The sequence below is a fragment of the Heteronotia binoei genome, chromosome 1, assembly GCF_032191835.1.
Source record: "Heteronotia binoei isolate CCM8104 ecotype False Entrance Well chromosome 1, APGP_CSIRO_Hbin_v1, whole genome shotgun sequence".
Taxonomy (NCBI): domain Eukaryota; kingdom Metazoa; phylum Chordata; class Lepidosauria; order Squamata; family Gekkonidae; genus Heteronotia; species Heteronotia binoei.
This window is the reverse complement of record NC_083223.1, coordinates 229317026-229334244: the sequence shown is the minus strand read 5'-3', so window position 1 is coordinate 229334244 and position 17219 is coordinate 229317026. Positions and strand designations below refer to the sequence as shown.

Genomic DNA, 17219 nt, shown 5'->3' with positions numbered 1-17219 from the left:
TTCTGAAGCACGAAGATAAGTATATAGAAGCTCTCAACGCGTTCGTCGACTTGGCTTGCTGTGCGTTTCGAACAACCGCCCAAGGGCAGTTCCAACTTTTTCAAGAGCAAATCAAAAAACGTCCTTCTTTGTACTGCATTTAGGGAAACGTTTCTACAGTGGCTTTTGCCTTGAGCATGAGCCACTGTAGAAACGTTTCCCTAAATGCAGTACAAAGAAGGACGTTTTTTGATTTGCTCTTGAAAAAGTTGGAACTGCCCTTGGGCGGTTGTTCGAAACGCGCAGCAAGCCAAGTCGACGAACGCGTTGAGAGCTTCTATATACTTATCTTTGTGCTTCAGAAGGTGAAGAGGAGAGAGGAGTGCTGTGGTACGCCGTGTCACAGTCATCCTCTGAACATGTTTCCACCGTTCCGTTCGGTTTTGGAACAGTTTTGGTTTGACCACACCTTAGGGGTTTTCATAAGACGCTTTAAGTAATTGATTTAAGTAAACTTGTTTGAGATACTAAGTGATTTGTTTGGCGACACAGTCGCTTTGTTGTTTTGTTTTGAGTTCTTGATACTTTGGCAGGTCCTAATAGAAGTCATCACATGACTTTTCCTTTTGGAATTTTTGTTGAGAGCACCTAAGCTCCATAGGCTTTGGCGAGAACTTCTTTCAAAACACTTGTGATAGGATTGGACTGGGCCTGAGGGCCATTTTTAAGTATTGTTTTTTCCCCCATAACTTTGAGCTAGAAGCAAAACAAGTCAATGTCTACTAAAATAAATAAGGAGATCTGTTTGGTTCCTGCATTAGCCTTCCTAATGCTGGATGTTGTCTGAGGTAGCCCACAACACTATGATCTGTGTGCTTCAGGACAACAAGAGCCTCAAACAAGCTTAGCTGCTGAAAGGCTTGTTTTATTAATGGAGGAAAATATTCGGTGTTCTATATGTATATCAGTATACAAAAAGCCACAGAGACCACTGATTACTTTGGAAAAAAACCCCTCAACTTAAATAGTTTTAAAAATCCTCCAGCAGTCATTCCTGAAGAAAAAAAAATACAGCTGTAATCATAATAGAATACTGATGTGAGTACATTGAGGGCAACTTTTTATGATTTTTTTAAAAGTCAGGAACAAAAGGCTGGTGATGAAAAGAAAGTTGGTTTCATAATGGATAATGGGAGTTCACATTTAATGCTTGGCCACCCTGGATCCTCCAATCATAAAATGATTTGTTGTAAAATGTATGGCTTTGATTTTGTTTTTTTGTTGGCTTTTAAAAAAAGAATACATTCCTGAAAGCTCTGTCATTAAGGCCTTTTTAGCTCACATAAATAAAAGTGACTGTAGTAAACTATATACAAAATGTGTGTTGGAAACAATTGATGTTGCTTTTTATGTAAGCAGAGGAGACACAGCAAAATGAATATGTAGGTGATTTTATCCTTCCGCTGTAAATACAGGCATGAGACAGATTCTGAGTGCATAGGTGAGAGACTGATTTGATCAGTTACTATGTTTTGCTGGTGTACCTGATATTTAAACATAGCCACAGAGTTGTCTGTGGTTTATTTTTCCTTTTTTAAATTTTTTTGGTTCATATCTCCTGATGAAGAATGGGGTGGGGGAACTCTGACACAAAAGAGAGATGTTCAGATATGAAAACTGCATGATGGGTGCTAATAAGAATGAAGAAGAAGAATTGCAGATTTATACCCCACTCTTCTCTCTGAATCAGAGACTCAGAGTGGCTTGCAATCTCCTTTATCTTCTCCCCCCACAACAAACACCCTGTGAGGTGAGTGGGGCTGAGAGGGCTCTCACAGCAGCTGCCCTTTCCAGGACAACCTCTGTTATAGCTATGGCTAACCCAAGGCCATTCCAGCAGGTGCAAGTGGAGGAGAGGGAAATCAAACCCTGTTCTCCCAGATAAGAGTCTATGAACTTAACCACTACACCAAAAAGGTGCAACCAAGATGTGTATTCCACATGGAGGCAGAAGATAGCACCCCCACTGTGGAAGCCACAGTGAACAGGGTAGAGGTAGGTGGTAATGGCCTCCACACACCTGTCCCTGCATTGCTCAGTGTGGGGACCAACCCCTATAATCCACCCCCTACAAAATATTTGTTTTGTGTTGGCCAAAAAGTCCTAAGGTGAGGAATTGTTCATACTCCGAATAGACATTCACCACCTTTTTTACTTTGAAGCTAAGACATGGCAGAAGGACTGTCATAATTCTGCTGAGAGCCAAAACAAACAAATGAAAAAACTTGTAAAAGGGCTAAAGTATGTGTGGGGCTGTGGAACTGGAACTTAGCTCCACCATGTTGAATGTAGAGCAAAGTTCTAACTACTTTGTCTGTGAGCAGAGCTGTCACATGAAGGCACTACAGCCACCCCACCATTTCTCTAAGTGAGGGCAAAACAGGTTCTTCCTTTGTTCTGTCTTAAAGGGGAAAGTCCCAGCCTGGATCAGCTTGAGATGTGATCAGAAAGAGCATGATGTATGGAGGCTCCTGAATAAAACAGAAAGCTCCTACTGGCTACATGAGGAAAAATCCCCATGTGGAAACCACCTCAGAGTGGAATGTTACATTGTGGGCACCATGTTGAAACTTGTTACTAGTTGAACTACACATAATGTTCATGATTAGACATTCCTGTTGTGCTGTTTGGCCTTTAAAAAAGCAACCTTTGGCCCCCGATACAGATCACGGCTATTGGGCTGGAAGAGAGGTATTTCCAATTCCCCCATGGTGTCATTTCTCTTTTAAAAATGCCCCTCCTCATGGTATCTTCTTTTCTTTCTTTTTTCCCATTCAGGGCTAAGAGCAGTCTGAGAAATTATGTGTGGAGAAAAACACAAACTTCTGCTTCCTTAGTGTGGCTGTTTTATAGGTGCAACAGAAAAGCTGAGTTTAGGTAGACTGTTGCAAAGCTTTGGTTTTGTTTTTTCTTAAGCTGGATCTTTTAATTTTAATATATAATTTACAGCTCTGACTGAAATAGATCTTGATCATTAAGTGTAGACCATCATTGGAGTCAGTCAGCAATTTTTATCTAGGCTAGTTTGGCAAGGGATGCTAGAGGTTTTTGCCATCTTCTGGTTGTGGAGCAGGGGTCACTGGGGATGTATGTGTATGGGGGAAGGTAAGTGTGAAGTTCCTGCATTGTGCAGAGGGTTGAACTGAAAGCCTCTTCCAACTCTATGACTTCCTCCATCAAGCAAATTGCCTGATAGCACAGGCACATTTATTTAAACATTTAAAACATTTATATGCTGCTGCTTCAGAATCCATCTGGAGGTGATTCATGGCGTAAAAGTTGAAATCATAAAACTTTAACAACCACTAAAAACCAGCCAATAAGATTCAGAACATTAAAACACATAAAAACCCAGAAGCACTGAAATACACAAATGAAATAATAATAATAATAATAATAATAATAATAATAATAATAATAATAATAATAATAATAATAATAATAATAATAATAATAATAATAAATTTTATTTATACCCCGCCCTCTCCGCCGAGGCAGGCTCAGGGCGGCTTACAGGACATGGCAAAAGCCATGTTAAAACCATAAAACAAGATAATACAATTCAATACAATTAACAATTAAATATTTAAATAATCTAAAAACAGTCTAAAAATATAATCTTATAGTGTTACTATCTCAGTTATAACAATGATGGTGTGATGTTTATTCCAAGTTCCATCTCAGAAGGCTAGCCGGAAGAGGGCGGTTTTGCATGCCCTACGGAATTGACTAATATCCCGTAGGGCCCGCACCTCTTCCGGCAGCTGGTTCCACCATTGGGGTGCCTTTATAGAAAAGGCCTGTTCTCTAGTTGATTTTAATTTGGCCTCCTTTGGCCCAGGTACTTCCAGAAGGTTTTGTGAACTGGATCGTAGTACTCTCTGGGGAACATATGGAGAGAGGCGGTCCCTAAGGTAGGCAGGTCCTCGGCCATATAGGGCTTTAAAGGTAATAACCAGCACCTTGTAATGAACTCGGTATACAATTGGCAGCCAATGCAGCTCCCGCAGCCTAGGCTGCACATGTTCCCACCGAGGTAGGCCCAATAGCAGTCTGGGTGCCACATTCTGCACTAGCTGCAGTTTCCGAGTTCGGCACAGGGGCAGCCCCATGTAGAGGGCATTACAGTAGTCTAGCCTCGAGGTGACCATTGCATGGATCACTGTTGCCAGGTCACTGCGTTCCAGGAAGGGAGCCAACTGCCTCGCCCGCCTAAGATGAAAGAAGGCAGATTTGGCAGTGGCTGCTATCTTGGCCTCCATTGTCAAGGAAGACTCCAGTAGCACTCCCAAGCTCCTGATCCTGCGCACTGGTACCAGTGACACTCCGTCAAAAGCTAGAAGGGATATCCCTCCCTCTGGACCACCGCGGCCTAGGCAAAGGACCTCTGTCTTCGCTGGATTCAATTTCAGCCCACTCGACCTAATCCAATCTGCCACAGCTTGCAACGCCCGGTCCAAATTTGTAGGGACATCGGCAGCCCGGCCGCCCATCAATAGGTAGAGCTGGGTGTCATCCGCATACTGGTGACAACCCAGCCCATATCTCTGGGCAATCTGGGCAAGGGGGCGCATGTAGATGTTAAATAACATCGGGGAGAGAACTGCCCCCTGAGGCACCCCACAATGAAGTAGGAGACTCTGGGACAGCTCTCCCCCAATTGCCACCCTTTGTCCCCGGCCCTCCAGGAAAGAGGAAAGCCACTGCAAGGCTAACCCCTGAATCCCTGTGTCGGCGAGGCGGCGGGTCAGCAGCCAGTGGTCGACCATATCAAACGCAGCCGAAAGGTCGAACAACAGCAATACCACCGCACCGCCTTGGTCCAGATGTCGCTGGAGATCATCCGTGAGGGTGACCAATACTGTCTCTGTCCCATGGTCTGGGCGGAAGCCAGACTGGAATGGATCTAAGATGGAAGCATCATCCAGGAAACTCTGTAGCTGCAACGCCGCAGACCTCTCTATGACTTTGCCCAAAAAGGGCAAGTTGAGACCGGCCGGTAATGAGCCAATTTGGCCGGGTCTGATGTAGCTTTTTTCAGGAGGGGGCGGACCACTGCCTCTTTCAGAGGGGTTGGAATGAATGCATGTCATGAGCAGTGCATTGCAATGTTTTGGTAAGTTGTGGGTTTCAACAGGTGATTGAAACCCACAACTTAACAGAGTTGTGCCAATTTAGCTCTGAGATCAAGCAGGATTGTCAGGCTTAGTCATAAAGCAATTAAGCCTGTCTGCTTGAAATTTAAGTGCAATTTACTTTGAAATTTCTAGTAGAGTGACACTGAGGTCAGTTACAGTGGCCATGCTCCAATGCATCATGTATCCATGGTTCTCATTTTCAAATAGAGTTCTGTGGCTACAATAAGTATTTCCTTTCCCTTACCTGGGAATTTACTTCTGAACTAGTCCATTTAGAATTTTAGGCTTTATCGTCTCAATAAAATCATATTGATATATATGGACCAGACTGTGAAACCACCGCTTCACATCCGTGTAGCTTAGTTTAGACTCTACCTGCCATGTGGTGGTATATTCTGATCTTGCAGAAGAGGGTGTGTGTGTGTGTGCATCAAGCTATGTCTGACTAGCAAGTTTGTTTTGTGCACCTTCTATCAGCTGCATCTGATTCACCAGCTATCTTATGACCTAGACTCAGCTGATCTGGCCATGCTGATCCATGCTTTTGTGACCTCACGGTTGGATTACTTCAATGCACTCTACTTGGGCTGCCCTTGAAAACCATTTGAAAACTGATCCAGAATGTGGCAGCCCAACTGCTATCAGAAGCCGTTTGGATTAAATATATGTTGTCCATTTTGAAATTTCTTCACTGGCTGCCGGTCTTTTTCCGGGTTCAATTCAAGGTGTTGGTTATGATCTTTAAAAACTTTCGTGATCTAGGACCTACATATTTTATGCACTGTCTCCTTCCCTATGTCCCTGCACACAAACTATAGTTATCAGGCAGCCATCTGTTGGCTATCTCACCACTTCACATGCCCCATCTTGCATTAAACAGAGCCTGGGCTTTTTTTTATCATGGTCATGGCTCTGTAGAATAGGCTGTGAAAAGGTAAGGTGGGGGGGGGCTTTCCTTGGAGATCTTCAGGAAGCACTGAAAGGGTTTTGAGGGAGGTTGAATAGTAGGCATCTTTTAAGGGGGGGGAGGGATTTTGGGTTTGTTATTTCATCTTTAGTTATAAATGGGGATGTTTTGAGGTAGGATATGTTAAAGTTTAAACCTCCCCTTTTTCTGCCCTGAAATGCTATTCCAATAGACTTACACAAGTTTTGAAAGAACCATCAGATAAAACAGTATATTTGCAAGCCTTTGGAAGGACTGAAAGCCAGTGCTCAAAGTCATGCATGTCTGGTCTTTTAATTCCATAGGCTTGGTGTAGAACTCTGATGGACACCCTTGCTGGGATGAATGACAAATGCTCAGTAATCCTGCTGAGTAGAGTCCAGACTAAATTGGTGTAAATCCAAGTATAGGGATGTAACAGTTTCTAGATTGCCATAAGCCATGTTTGTTTGCTTGCATGGGAATCATTTACAAAAAGCAGTTGCAATCTTAGAAGTGTTTTCCTGATGTATTAATGCAAATTACTTTGTTGTAGTAGGAAAAAGGCTAAGGAGGATTGAAAGTGTGTGATCCCCTGCATATAGCAAAGCTTGTTCCATTTTGCTATCCTGTAATTCATACCTGATACTAAAATGGAAGATAGTTTGGCAATTATGTCACACTTGTTCAGAAATATATCCAAAGAAATTTATATAAACACAAAGCATATGGAGGTCCTATGTGTACTGAGTGCCCAAATACCTGTTCTTTAGCAGCAGATATAGTTTCAAATGATATACTGATTGATCTACTCCAGAGTTTCCATTTTTTAGTTCCAAAATTTCCAACTCATTTGGCAGGCCAAGGTGTAGAGACAAAGCACATAAAGCGAATGTACCCTGATAACGTCAGGGTGAAACTTAGTGGGTTATGGCCAGAGCCAGGCACAATCCATCAGGTTGTGGGTGGAGCCAAGCATAATGTGGCAGAATAAGGATAATTTAAATCCAGAGTTGAATTTAACTGGTTGTGGGAAAGTCTGGTGGGCTTAGATGAAGCCTGACAATACAGGATAAATGTTGAAACTAACATTGAAATTCTTGTTTCAACCAAATTCTTGTTAAAGCAACAGTTAAAGTGGCATCAGCAGCCCTGAAATGTTAAAACCTGAAAATAGATTGAGGAATTATTTTCCCTCTCCCAAACCCATACTATTATCTATCAACAAATGTCTAAGAAGCAAGAAGGTCTTTATCTGGTCAAGTAAAACTCAAAAGAGTTAAGCATCAGGCAAACATATTCTAACGGGAAGCTTCACAGATGAGCTACCATAATGGAGTGGGCCATGTCTCTAGTAACAGCCAACCTTACTGTCAAATGTAGGAATTGATTGATGCTGAGCTAGGCTTCCCAAATCCCCCACCCGGGCTGGAGACCCCCGATTTGGAGCCTCCTCCCCCCGCTCTCCAAAAATCTGGAAAGCGGGGGGGAATGGCAGCCCTTCCTGCCCCGATCCCAGCAGCTTCTCCTCCCCCCTTCCCTTCCCACCGATCCCCGATGGGGATCTGAAGAGCCGGGATGGTGAGAGGTCAGGCTGCAGCCATCGTAGTGGTTGTGGGTGGCAGGAAGAGGGTCTTCCTTATCCAGCGGGAGTGACGAGCTTTCCTTTCCGGTGCCTCACGTAATGTCATACGCTCGGCGGTCTTGCGCCGTTGCCTAGGAGACTGGAAGCGGAGGAGTAGTAACGGCGTGCTGGGAGCTGGCGGCAAGCTCTTGGCTTCTGCCGGCCTCAAGCCCAACGGCCGCGCAAGTTCAGCAGTGCGTGGCTTTTCGTGCGGCGAGAGCGTCGGCGTGTTCAGGGCGAGGAGGAGCTGTTTCCTCAGCCTCGATGGGGGTCGTTCCCTTGCCTCCAAACAGCGAAATATCAGCATCTGTGCATCACCCCTACACGTAGAAACCAGTAAGGCGAGTCCCCCCACCCCCCCGTCAGGAAGCAAGAAGCTTTATTTTGACACCCATGCCTTTGTGTGCCTTATGGAGGAAAATGGTTTCACCACTCTGCAATCTGAGATTATTGTATCTGCATTAATTAACACCATGAATAGCAATATGGCTGTGATGTACAAGGATATGGTCACCAAAGTACAACAGGTTATATATAAAACATAATGTTTAATTTTAGCCAAGTATATAATTAATGTGTTTTGGAATAATGGGGAATTGATCTGGAGGTTTTGGGGGTTCTGGGGGAGCTGTTTTTTGAGGTAGAGGCACCATATTTTCAATATAGTATCTAGTGCCTCTCCCCAAAGCACCCCCCAAGTTTCAAAACGATTGGACCAGGGGGTCCAATTCTATGAGCCCCAAAAGAAGGTGCCCCTATCCTTCATTATTTCCTATGGAAGGAAGACATTTAAAAAGGTGTGCTGTCCCTTTAAATGTGATGGCCAGAACTCTCTTGGAGTTCAATTATGCTTGTCACACCCTTGTTCCTGGATCCGCCCCCAAAGTCTCCTGGTTCCACCCCCAAAGTCCCCAGATATTTCTTGAATTGGACTTGGCAACCCTATGCTGAGCATTTAAATGGAATTGATGTTAAGAATTTTAATGGGCAGGCAGGCTCATTTGGGAGTGTTCATCAAACTTTATGCCTACAGCATCACTGGATTGGTGTGACTGTCCTTCTCTGTCCCCAGTTTCTAAAATAGGGTTAATAATATCCTGCCTCCAAGACTTGTTAAGGAGATTTGATAAAGTAAGGAACATAAAATTCATGCTCCTGAGGAGCCATATAATATATTAAAATTACAAACAATATCAGAATGTCTTGCCAGGATATATTTTAAATATTAATATCAATTAACAAGAAATATTTTGAATCTCAACGGCAGTAATTAAATGCCTGGCCTAAATCTCCTGCAGCTTGGACTAGCTGAACTGATACAGCTAGTGATTTACCATAATTTTTTTTTTCTGTTACAGAAAACCCAGTTGTCTAACAGTAGCTCAGTGGCACATAGAGTTATCTCTGAAAAAGAAAATAATAAAATATGCTGTTATGCCTTTGCTTAGGCATGTAATTTTGAATGCTTGTTGGCTGGGGTCATGCTAGATTTATCTTGTTCACTAGCTGAAAAGCACGTTCTCTTAATGAAGCAGAAGTATAGAGCATAACGAAGTTAGAAAGCTTGGCCTTCTAGTTCATTACTTAGCAGTCAGGGCAGTCTTTTAAACTTTTTGCTATGCTGGGTTTTTGTCATTTTTTCCTCTTCCTCTCTGTTTTTAGTCCTGAGGGAAAGCAGAACAGAACTGGTGATTGGCAAACCCTTGTCTTGATTCCTTAATTCATCTTAATCAATGTCTTTACTCTTCTTAAGAGAAGTGGGGGAGATCTGAATACTTTTCTCTTCACTTTGACTGTCTTTTAAACTTTTAATTTGGAAAGTGTCCTAAGTCAATAGATGCTTTTAAAAGCCCTGCCACATTAGAGGTGAGTGGGGGGGAGCACTTTAAGAATCTGATTATTTTGTTCAGATACACTCCAATTAAGTTGTGGTTTTAAAAAAGAAATAAAATGAAATGTATTTTGACAGTGCCTCCAATTTAATGAAAGAAATATTAAATTATATGTATCAACATGATGCTGAAAGGATCTCATCGTGTAGTGCAAAGTAGCATATGATAAGACAGAAAATAAGATGAAACAGGAACAGATGCAGATACTGGGAGATAATTTAAAATGTCTTTGCTGCTAGCGTATAGCAGGATACAGCAAGGAATCTCTGAGATTATTAAATATATTTTACAAAGCAAACAATAATGCACAGTGAAGAGAATGCAAATCAGCATGGTGTAGTGTTTAGTGTACAGACCCAGATGTGAATTCCCATGCTGCCCTGGAGTCAATCTCTCTTAGTCTAATTTACCTCACAAACTTGTTGTGAGGATAGAATGGAGGGGGTGGGAAGAGTGATATTGCAAATCATGTAGGGGCCTGTTGGGGAGAAAAGTGGAGTACAAATATCTAAATATATAAACATATTTGGTGGAAACCTTCATTCTGGTAGAAACGAGGAACAGCTCCACATTGTAATAGAATTACATATCTGTATTAGCCATTCTGTGCCTGCTTTCACACTTTCACTGCCAGGGTCCCCTGGCTGGTGAAGAAGCAGGAAGTGCAGCCATCTTCTTCTAACAAGAGAGCCACATGTAAGCTTCCCCATTAATTGAAATCCTGGGATTGGCTGGCAAGTGTGTGCTTTTAGTCTGTGAGAAAAAGAATTAAGAAAGCCCATCACAATGAGTAATGTGTGGAAAGATAATTGGAGCAATCAAGCTAATGGAGACTGTTTATTGGACTCTCCTGTTTAAGGATGGTCCAGCAGGGTGGAAAAATTAAGCAAACCTTAAAACTTATACAATTAGCCTAATGTTTAAGCTAGGCAGGGTGTTATAAGATATCAATTAATCAGTATTTATTGTATTAGCAAAAAGAGAAAGAAAAAAAGCCATAGCAACAGTACAGAATAAGGTGGAGATCCCACTAAGATAAAATTAAAAAGGAAAAAAAAAATAAAATAATTTTAAAATTAAACCTTTCCCAGTTAGTATTAACATACAAATACAGATTCATAATTAAAATTGTATATATAAAAGTAAGAGTGAAAGACCATACAATCCATCTTATTGTCATAAAATATGACAAATAACTATAAGATACATAAGAGGCTTTTCTACCTTCAAAACAGAGTTTGGAACATTACAAAAGTTAGAATGGCAGTTAAAGAAAGCAGTACAAAACGGAACCCAGAATTTATATTGCTGAAGTTCATTGTTTGCTATATCCATCTTAAGAGCAAATAACTAAAAGTGCAATATAAATTTAAAAAAAAATAAGCAAACATAGATAGGGAGGGAAGGGTAGACATTTCAGAGCCATTCCAAAGTTTTTTAGCTTTCCCAAACTCAGTTCTAATATGAACAGAGATGGATGATCCTATCCCCATTTGTACCATGCAGAATGATAAAAATGTCCAGGGAAAGAGAGGCAGGTTTTATGTAACACAGTGCTTTTGCTGGTAATGGAAAAGAGAAGTCAGCCTAAGCTCAACCTTCACCTAATTGGTCAGTTTGGGGAAAATGTGTTCTCTCCCAACATTGGCATCTTTATTTTAAGCTTAGTTTTTGGATTTAAAAAAAAAAAAAGATGAAAACATCTCAAGGGGTTTTCGCTGTATAAAAATTATGTCTATATGTACAAAAAGGGAGAAAAGACCTGTAAATAAGCTGTCTTGTGAAAGAGGCTCAGTTATTATCAAACTCAGTTCCCTCCTTACTCTTTCTTCAGTGGTAGCCAAAGGGTCAAATCAATCTCAAAGACTATGAATAATGGAATGTCTACCCTGTATTTCATGCCAATAGAAATGGACAATTTTCTGAGCTGTGGAAAGAAAATAGATCGTTATGTTTTGAGAAGTGGGCATCCTAACCATAGGAAGCCTATATTATCTGACAAGAATGACTGGTCAGCAGTGCATTTGTAGTGTTTTCATGTTTGTTCCTTTTGTATTATGGTGATCAGTCACATGCATACTCTCTGGAACAGACAGGTGTCTGCCCTTGTCTAAGACCTTTTCTTATTTCTCACACTGTCAAGCAATGTGACTTTACATCTGCTCTGACTGGGACAACCTAATTAATAAATGTCTTCTTTGAGAAGAGAACCTAGAAATTAACTATGATGGATTTGGTCCTCATGAAATCCTGAGTAAATACAATTTGTTTAATAAAACAAAGCATACACAAAAAAAATTGTATATGGATACTTGTGGATATCATCTTGTTAGTTTATTTAAAGGAAATATATTTTTGTTAGTGCTTTTAAATGATCTTAGTGGTTGCATGCAGACACTGCTTCTAGCTAACATTAAACAAGGATATGTAGCACCCAGGGATTATTTTGTTGAGCATATATGTGTGTTTTGTTCCTTCCTCCCCCATTCCTTTTCACTGAGAGAATTCCACTAGAAACTAATTCTGGTTAACCATGATGTATTTATGAATGCAAATATATGGGTTAACTGGAATTGATCAACCTAAATGCATGCACCTCTTTGTTACAGGTAACAGATGTTAATTTTTCTCTGGAATGCTTCATTTCAGAAGTAAAAGAGGAAATATAAAAGAGCAGGGCATGGATAACTGGATTTATAGGGCAGTCCTAAACATTATAAACATTATACCCTCAGTCCATTAAATCCATTGAGTTTGAAAAGGTGTAACTCTGATTAGGATTGCACTATTATTTTCTAACTGTGATGGCTCTGTGTTGGAAGTGAGGAGCAAGGAATGAACCCAGAAAATAAATTGGGTTCATGCACATCCTGGTTTAATGCCAATTAAAAAGATTGACTTAATGCCACCACCACCTTAATCCAAAAAGTGTTATTTCTGTGGAGAATAAAGAATCTGGGCATTCAAACTGATGCTTTAAGCACCCTGAGCAGCAACAGAGGCTGTGTTTTGAACTTCACATACCAAATTCTCCCCATCAAATTTTTTTTTTCATTGCAGTTATCAGCAGGGCTTTTATGATTCTGAACAACCTAGTCTTATTTTTCAAGCAGAATGGAAGCATTAGCAGTGCTGTTGCACTACTGAAGAAAAAAAGATACAAAGTACTGTGTGCACACCAATTCCAATTTTTTTTAAAAAAAATTCTCCATATTAAATTGGAAGAGTGGAAATCAGGTGTCAGTGCACTCATAGAGCAGTAGCAGAAAGGAACGGATTGGGGGCTGCAAGGAATCTCAGGAGCAGTTTGAAAAGTCTTCACTCTATTTTGTTGGTTGCTTTTTATTTCAAAGGCTTGAGCAGCCTAATTCCCTTCCTTTCCCTTTGACTGACTCACAACTGCTCTTAACATCCCATGCCTCTTGGAACATAGCCTTTATCAGGCTGTTTTTATTTTAGTTTATTTACAAAGTCATATTTCCCCTCTCAGCACTAGGGAAGTCCTGTGAGTAGGTAGACATGTCTGAGTATTATGTGCAGTTCTTGTGGCCTTACTTCAAGAAGAATGTGGACAGAATGGAGCAGGTGCAAAGGAAAATAACAAGGATGATCAGGGCCCAGAGACCAAGTCCTATGAGGAAAGGCTGAGGAAGCTGGGAATCTTCAGTCTGGAGAAGAGGAGACTGAGGGGGGACATGATTGCTCTCTTTAAGTATTTGATGGGCTTCACTTAGAAGATGTCAGGGAGCTGTTCCTGTTGGCAGCAGAGGAGAGGACTTGCAATAATGGGTTTAAATTAATGGAGGGAAGGTACTAGCTGGATATTAGGAAAACCATTTTTTACAGTAAGAGTTGTCCAACAGTGGAATCAGCTACCGAGAGAAATGATGAGTTCCCCCTCACTGGTAGTCTTTAAGCAGCAGCTGGATGAACACTTGTTGGGGTTCTCTAGGCTGATCCTGCATTAAACAGGGGGTTGAACTAGATGGCCTGTATGGGTCCATCTAACTCTGTGATTCTGTGATTATTTCTGCCTGTCTTGGTTTTGCTATTTTTGCAAATGGCACAAATCCCCCAGTTTTATTATGGATGCTCTTAATTGAAACTGGAAAAGGACTGAGAAGCCAGGACATTATCTTGGCTACAGACTACTTTTTAAATCAGCCAAAACAGAGGAAAAAGGGGTCCGTTATTCTCTGTTCCTCTTCAGTATGGAATGACTAGTCTGTCAGAGTTCTCCCTTCATGCACCTCAGCTGTTCACTCTCATATGGAAGAGCCAACAGACAAGTGAGCAGTTGAGGAGTAGAAGGAAAGAATTTTGCCACAGCCTCTCGTGCTTTTTTTTTATTGGGAAGGAAGAGAGTAAAGAATGACCAGCTAGTCCAGGAGAAAGCGGCTGAAGTGTGAAGTGGGTGAGAGAGTCTTTGTGATCTGAGATTCTTATGGGAGGGCAAATGGAAAGCCTTGGGAGCCGGGTCAGAATGAGCCCCTACTGCCAGTTGCCTGCCTCTACTTCAAGGGGTTTATCCTTGTTACCTCAGCATCTTCCAGATTTTGAATTTAGTGTTTTTCCTAGTAATTTCCTTTCAAAAGATAGAAAAGATAATCCTGAGAAAGGAGCATTAAAGAATATGCTTACCCAGAAGCCATTGAGGGGAAAGATGAAGGAGAGAGAAGGATAGTGCATTTTAGGAGGTGACCCATCACCTCTAAGGCATTTTTTCATCAGAAATCTTTACTGCGGATTTTTCAAGTGAGGAGTCACCATCTCTGACAAACTAGAAAGCTGCAGTCATTTTGAATTGGGAAACCTGGTGAGCTCCCTTTTCCTGGTCGGACAGGAGATGCGTGCTTTGATTTTTAAAGAACCCAGCTGTAGTGCAGACCACTTTTTCTGTCAGCTGAAATTGATTGAAATGGATGATCTGTGTCCAGCAGGCATGGACTGGCTCAGGCAAATCTGAATGCTTAGCTTTCACAATGCCCTATTGGAACCCCCCTCTCTTTCTTTAAAGTCGCCCCTCTTACCAGGTTACAGGAGTGTTGTGATGAATAGCCCTTTCAGAGTGGAGGAAGTGTCTCTCATTGGTGCTTGCTATTCTATGACGAGTTCTTGTATTCTCCCGGGGAAAATCCAGTGAAGTTTCTGTCCCAGCCATAAAACTCATGTTGAGTTTTACAAAAGCAAGGTACTACTACTGGAAATATTTTGTTGCAGCTAGGATTTAAGTACCTTTCCTCAGTACCTCATGTGAAAAGGAAATAGGAAAGGAATGGGATGTGGTATAATGGTTGAGCCACTAAGCTGGATGGCCCAGGGGAGCCTAATCTTGTCAGATCTTGGAAGCAAATCATGATCAGCCTTTACTACTTAGATGGGAAACCACCATGAACATCCAGGATTGTTATGCATAGAGGCAGGCAATGGCAAACCACCTCTATTTGTCTCTTGCCTTAATAATTTTCTGAAGGGTTGTCATGAGTGATTTGTGACTTGATGGTACATTATGCACATAATGGCTAAGATTATAATCTAGGACTCCCTGGCAGTAGTTGGACCTTAAACAAACGACTCCCTCTCTGCAATACTGGGATAATACTTCTAGCTTACCTTACATTTAGGGCTACTGTAAGGATCATTTGGATAATGTATGTGGTGTTTTGAATGATTGAAATGAGCTGTATAAGTGAATAGCAGCAGTTGTGACTAATGTGCACGAATCCATAGAGAATGGTATAATCGTGCACCATGTATGGACATATTTCATACTGAGTAGTACACAATTGGACATGATCATTTGATAGATATATTGATTGACTGGACAGTGTGTATATTATCTGCTTGTGGTTGGTATGTGAGGTCCTTGGAGGAGGAGTGAAATAAAATTGTACTTACTTACTTACTAAATAAATAAATAAATAAATAAAACCGTCGATTTATACCTTGCCCTTCTCTCTGAATCAGAGTCTCAGAGCGGCTTAAAATCTCCTTTATCTTCTTTCCCAACAACAGACATACAGTGAGGTGGGTGGGGCTGAGAGAGCTCTCCCAGAAGCTGTCCTTTCAAGGACAGCTCTGAGATACTCTGGCTCACGTAAGGCCATTCCAGCAGCTGCAAGTGGAGGAGTGGGGAATCAAACCTGGTTCTCCCAGATAAGAGTCCGCACAGTTAACCACTACACCAAACTGGCTCTAAAATAAAATGAACAGGGCAATTATTATTATTATTATTTAAATTTATAGACAGCCCTTCCCCTGAAAGGCTCAGGGTGGTGCACAACAGGTTAAAATACACAGAATAATTACGTAGTTTCAGTTTACAATAAAAACAACAGGCCTTGGCATAAAATCCCTTGGGCAGATCAGGAACCGGTCATGGAGGAGGCCATAATGAGAGCCACAGTGTGACCCATTGCTGTCCTCAACCTTAGACCTGGTGGAACATCTCTGTTTTGCATGTCCTGCAGAACTGAGCAAGGTGCTACAGGGCGCAGGTGTCACCAGGTAGAGTTGCACCAAGCTAGAACTCTTGAAGACAGTCAGATATCTTTTGGGCTGGAGACCACCAGCAGGTTTTGATGTTCCAAGTGCAAGGCTCTTTGGGGGACATACCAGGAGAGATGGTCCCTAAGGTATTAATGTATTAAACTCTGGAGGAAGTACAAGGCTCTGTGGTAGAGCACATGCTCTGTACACAGAAGTTCCCAAGTCCAGTCTCTAGAATCTCCAGTTAAAAGAGAAAGAGAAATGTTGGGAAAGACCCTTCTGTGCCACAGTTGAATTCTGAGCATAATGGATGTAAGTGGTCTAAGAGGCAACTGCACATATTCAGATATCTTCAGTCAGTTTTCACTCAACATCATCTATTGATGATGATTATATTTATGGTGCAGAGTATGTTAATCCTCCATCTACTTGTATCAATTTGTGGGTCATTCTTCATGTAAATGTGCACAGTCACTGGTGTTTATAGGCAGTCACTAGCTAGGTCATACCTGAACTGTGGCAAAGGTGTAGGGAGGTGAAAAGAGGGTTGAGAGAGGTATGATTCATATGAACATATGAAGCTGCCTTATACTGAATCAGACCCTTGGTCCATCAAAGTCAGTATTGTCTTCCCAGACTGGCAGCGGCTCTCCAGGGTCTCAAGCTGAGGTTTTTCACACCATTTTGCCTGGACCCTTTTTTGGAGATGCCGGGGATTGAACCTGGGACCTTCTGCTTACCAAGCAGATGCTCTACCACTGAGCCACCGTCCCTCCCCTGGGATTCATAGCTGGGATCAAAGACCTGATCTTAAGAATATTTAATTGAAAAAAACCCACTGTGTTTTAGAAGCATTTATATGCATAATAACCAGAAAAAAAAAGTTATGTGGATTGATATGTGTGTGTGGGTATAGGTGGGAGGGGGAGAGAGGAATACTTCTCCCTAAATAGCCTCCCTCCTCCTTCTGTTGTTGACAGTGGCAAGGGAAGTATGCGTTAGCCAGCAATGGGAGCTGACTGCTCACAGGGGATTATGGATTGTTGTCAAAATGCTTGGAGCTTTATGTGGCTGAGCAGCCCAGCCCAGGTTTATGCCTAGGAGCCTTTTCT

General features: G+C 41.7%; 1 protein-coding gene and 1 pseudogene across 20 annotated transcripts in view; both read left to right on the top strand.

Annotated features, from left to right (window-relative positions):
• NRXN1 (neurexin 1) overlaps positions 1 to 17219 on the top strand; it is a 1496060-nt gene that overhangs the window by 981949 nt on the left and 496892 nt on the right. The window lies entirely within an intron of this gene.
• Positions 7681 to 8271, top strand: LOC132585237 (mitochondrial calcium uniporter regulator 1-like; annotated as a pseudogene).